This window comes from Microtus ochrogaster, unplaced genomic scaffold, assembly GCF_000317375.1.
Source record: "Microtus ochrogaster isolate Prairie Vole_2 unplaced genomic scaffold, MicOch1.0 UNK149, whole genome shotgun sequence".
NCBI lineage: Eukaryota > Metazoa > Chordata > Mammalia > Rodentia > Cricetidae > Microtus > Microtus ochrogaster.
In genome coordinates this window covers 385,929-391,327 of record NW_004949247.1, presented here as the reverse complement: position 1 = coordinate 391,327, position 5,399 = coordinate 385,929, and the positions used below count along the sequence as shown (strand labels likewise).

At 40.8% G+C, this 5,399-nt stretch overlaps 1 pseudogene; it reads right to left on the bottom strand.

The window, feature by feature from the left end:
* Positions 1–688: 688 nt before the first annotated feature.
* Positions 689–815, bottom strand: LOC113455829 (annotated as a pseudogene).
* Positions 816–5,399: the final 4,584 nt, after the last annotated feature.

Sequence of the window (5,399 nt, the reverse complement as noted above, 5' to 3'; positions counted from 1 at the left end):
GAGGAGACCCGATCTCAAAGTAAAAAAACAGAAGATGAGGAATCATTATTATCATTCATTATCACCATCATTATCATTGCATGGGTTCCGATAAAAAGTTTATTGGATAATATCACCAAATAGAATACTCTGTGCATTAGTAGCTATAGGTTTATGATAGTCTTTAAGACAAAAACAGAATAGACAAAGATTATTTACGAGGTGGCACAGCAGTACATACTTAGAATTATAGCACTCAGGAGGCTGAGGCAAAAGGATCACCAAGTTCAAGGCCAGCCTGGACTGCATAGTGAGATCCTGACAAAGCAAACAGTTAATCAATCAAAGCAAAATAAAAAAGCCTAATCTCATTTGATCAATGTACTATGCTAGACTTTAGTGCGCATGGATCTACGATGCTAATATTTGTGTCCTTTAGAACTGAAATGACCTGTTTACTAAAGCAAAGTGAAGCTCATTCTCAGCACTGTCGTGGTTAGATTTTGCCATATGCAGTCTAGAGCGAGCACAGAGAAGTGTGATGAAGATGGGCAAGACTCCGATTTTCATTTATTATTTCAAAATATTCCCTATAAGAATGCTTAGTGTAAAAGATTTACATCTAATATCTGTAAATACAAAGTTCTGTGTTTTATTTTCCTTTTTTATGGAAGATGTAATTATCTCATGATCATTTTTATTTATTTTCGACTCTAGGGGAGATGTGCTACATTTGTAGAAATCGCAGGAATCAGCACACCCCAAGTGCAGTGGGTGAGCCTCGCCCTGAGGAAACCATCTCCATGGCCTTGACGTCTCCTCTGGAAGGTAAGGATTAAAGATAACTTTTTCATGAACTGTGAACTTGGGGTGTGGTTGCACACACTTGTCAGCACTGGACTTGAGAAGCTGAGGTAAGAGCCCGTGGTACACAGGAAGTTCCAAGCAAGCTCAGGCCACAAATAAAACCTAGTCTCAAACGAACCACAAAAGCACATTAAAAGTGAAGTAAAAGGCCCAGAGAACCAGAAATGCTGGTTACTGACTGACCTTTTACTTGTTTTAATTTTATTCAGTCTCTTTTTAAATATATTTCAAAATGTCATTTTCATTTGAAGGACAAAATGGCAGAAAGGTTTGAAATAAATACATCCAAAAGAAAAAGAAAAAAAAAAAACCCTGGGAAGCTGAGCTGCACAGTCTGTGAAGCGGGGAGAAGAGTCCTCCTGAGATGAAGTAGAGTAGGATGCAGATGTGCAGGAGCCCACTGTAACTGACACCCCTTTTTCATCACTAGGTGATTATCAGCACTGCTCCTCAGCTTCCTCATCTTAGTCTGATCTGTAGTCGTTGTCAACAGCTACCTCTGGTACTTCTCGGGAACAATCTCCATCGCTCTAGAAAAGAAAACCCGATGATGTTGGGAATCTGTGCCATGTCACTTCTGACCAAGCAAGTTGTGAAATATTAAAGTTGATCATCTCCATGTCTCACTTTATTAAGAGGGAACGTGTCATTGTCACCAGTGACTCCATCTTGCTTTATTCCTGTTCCCTTTCTCATTCTTAGACTATGACCTTGGGGAGATAGGGCTGTGCCCTGCTCTAGGTTACTCCTTACTGTATAAAATGGTGGCTTTCAGATGGGGTCTTTCCCATGGTGGCTCCATTTTACACTCAACAGGTTGATGCCTGGGCATCTCCTGTGTACACAGACATGCTTTCCGTCCAGCACCACCTATAAGGCAAAGTCAGATAAATACCTTATTCCTAAAAGTGAAAAGACACCATCAAAATCAATTAGACACATGAGAATGAGGACATATCATAACCATATCTGCTCTGGATAGTTTTATGTCAACTTGATACAATCTAAAATTATCTGAAAGGATGCAGCCTCAATTAAGAAAATGTCTCTATATGATCCAACTGTAGGACATATTTTAATTATGATGGCAGAGGGTCCAGCCCAGCCCAGTCTAGTGGTGGTGGTGCCATTCCTGGGCTGGTGGTCATGTGCTCTACAAGAAAGCTATGGAGTAAACATCACCCTTCCATGGCCTGTGCTTAGATTTCTGCCTTCAGGTCCTGCTCTGTTTGAATTTCTGTTCTGGTTTCCTTTGGTGTTGGACTACAGTGTGGAAGTGTAAACCAAATAAACTATTTTTGGTCATGGTGTCTCACCACAGCAATAGAAACTCGAAATATGACAACATCCGAAAAATCAGACCTGAGAAATTTTTAAATATCCCAAACTGAAGAAGGAACAACACCCTCACCTGGACCCAAAAGAAGAAAACACCTGTAACAGGCTTTTCTTTTGTGGGGGGCACCAACCAGCCCCCAAATCATGACACAAAAACGTGTTAGCTTGAATGCTTGGCCTTGTCCTGTTCTCACTTCTACCTAGTTCTTACAATTTAAATTAACTTGTTTCTCTTCATCTATGTTTTGCCCAGGAGCTTTTAACCTTTCTTTCTGTATGTCTTACTTTCCTGCTGTCTCCATTTCTGGCTTGTTGGCGGCTGCCTGTCTTCTTACTCCAGGTGAGTTCTTCTCTTTCTCCCTCCTCTTCTCTCCTCATCTCTGAACCAAATTTCTCCTCCTAGTTATTCTGTCTGCCCAACAGCCCTGCCTAGCCCTCCTCTGCCTAGCTACTGGCTATTCAGCCTTTGTTAGACTAATCAGGTGCCTTTAGGCCCGCAAAGTAAAACAGTAACACATCTTTACATAATTAAACCAATGCAGCATAAACACATGTAACACATCTTCACATAGTTAAGGTAATATTCTGCAACATAAGCAATTGTAACACACCTTCACATAATATAATGCATCTTGACATAGTTGAAATAATATCCACAACACAACCTAACACAACAATGCTGATGATCACAACTAACCTCACCACAGACTCCCATGCCTGTATTAAGAGACAAACAAGGAGAGAACTGATTGTCCCTGTGCTTCAGCTCAGTGCTATCACATGCTTCTGTTCCTACCGTGTGGTCCAATCATCCTGACTCGTTCCCTCCCCTCCCCTCCCCTCCCCATCCCATAGTCCTGATGTACACAGCTCTACTATAAGACCATTTTGGGTATCAGCTGCTGAAATGGTTGCACCTTCTCATATTCTGGCCAGAACTCCAAATGAGAACTTTGAAAAAAAAAAAACCTATTGACTGATCAGAAATTGTTTGCAACTATACTAGACAGTAATTTTGAAACTTGGTCACTGCTTAAGTTTTGCAAGATCCCATTAAGAGAACATCGCCCCCTATGACAGCAGGAAGCAATTCTAGAAGAAGATGCCCTCATCCCAAAAAAGGTTTGTCCATAGGATTGGGAACACGGTTTAGGGGTTGTTGATTATTACTTGTACTAGCTAGAGGGTTAGGGTGAAAACTATGTTTGTTCAAAAAAAGCAGGGATGGGAATAGTAATATTTGTTAATAGAGTGAATACTTGTTAGCTATTATTTGTGGATAATTTACATTGGTATAGTTTTTGTATATTGCTATAAGTTCAAATTATGTTTGTTACTTTTGTTTATATTATTTGTACACCTATGCAAAGTTATTTTGTCAGATTATATATATGAATGTTTCTACCTCAGTTTAGGACACTTTGTATATTGATACAACTTTTAGGGAATATTTTCATATTATTATAGGTCAATAGTTGTTCATGTTTGTTGTACATACAGTTAGATCAATTAGGTTCTTTAGATACATAATGATTGTATTCTGTCTAGATAGGTATTTTTCAATCACTTCAAGGATCTTTGGAAGAAGACATTTAAATAATTTAGGGCTCTGTTGACATGAAACATGATTGCATTTGACAGCACCAATCTATTCCTGAGAGAATGTTGAGCACTGAAGACACTCCTCTTGGAGCTTGTTTTTTTCTTGGCAAAACTAGCCTTTGGGAAAGGAACTGACAAGTTACATAGTATCCGGAAATGGATAAGCAGGATTGCCAAATCTTGCCAAGATAGGGCAAGATGGTTTTGAAAAATTTCCTGTCTCTGAAAATGGTATGTCAGTTATGCTAGGCCTTAGCCAAAGTTGGTTGCTTCAACGTTTCAAAATGAGACTTTGGGTGATTGCTCAGGTAGCTAATTGTCTCAGTCTCCTTGTGATAATGATTAACTTTTGTTGATCAAGTGAATTCACTTTCCACAAAAATCTTTTCTTATCCAAAAATAGTTCCCTTTCCTTGTGTCTGTGTTTTCACGCATGTAACACTCCATGTATCATTCTCACAATTATTGTTTCCTTTCTGTTTTCCTTTCTTTCCTAAAATCCTTCACATTTTGCGGGACTCTTCTCTGAATGTCTGGAAAGCCTGGACATGGCCACATCTGACCACTTCCTTTCACGTACAAATGTAGCTGGAAGATGGCGTCAAAGGTTAGAGTGTGATTGATTAATTGTCTCGGCACCTCATGTCAATCATCTGGGGATGTTGTACAGTGTGTATAGGTCACATGTGTCTAAGGTCAAGGGAAAGTAACTAATTTGTTACATTTGCTTACATCCAGTGAATCAAAAGGAATCAGGACTAAATTTACATGTATAGCTTTATGTAGAAGGCCATTTGTATTAACACCACTGGGGGAAACCTTATCATGGGAACATGTACATATTCACATCACATATATTACAGCATGTGTAAAGGTAGACAACAAGCCCATCAAATCACAGGCACAGCTAGCAGCTGCACGTGCACAGCAAACGGCACATAAGCAGTTACTTAGAACAACTACAGAAACTCTAAAAGGAAACTCAAACACATATAGACTATGGTTTCTTCAAAGTGCTTCCATAGTGCACATTCAAACCCCAGTCAGGAAGACCTCACCCTAAGCACCATGGGGACACAGCCTTATCTCTTCTCTGGGTTCCCTGCAGGGAGGTCCCAGCCAGTGTGTGCTGAAAGAGCACTGGGTAGGGGGTGTCTCAGGCTCCAGGTCACTCAGGCTGCACAGCGGCCTCAGACAGTCTCTTGAGATGTATAAATACAACTGACTAGTGGCTGAGGTATTACGAGAATAAGTGGATGAAGGCTACAATTGAGGAGCTCACTAAAGCCGGGAGGTGGGGGCACAGGCCTTTAATCCCAGAACTCTAAAAGCAGAGGCAGTTGAATCTCTGTGAGTTTGAGGCCAGCCTTGTCTACACAGTGAGTTCCAGAACAGCCAGGGGATACACAATGAAACCCTGTGTCAAGAAGAACAAGAAGGTGAAGAAGGAGAAGGAGAAGAAGGTCATCAAAAAGGAAACTCTAAGCCGGGCGGTGGTGGTGCACGCCTTTAATCCCAGCACTCGGGAGGCAGAGGCACGTGGATCTCTGTGAGTTCGAGACCAGCCTGGTCTACAAGAGCTAGTTCCAGGACAGGCTCCAAAAAACCACAGA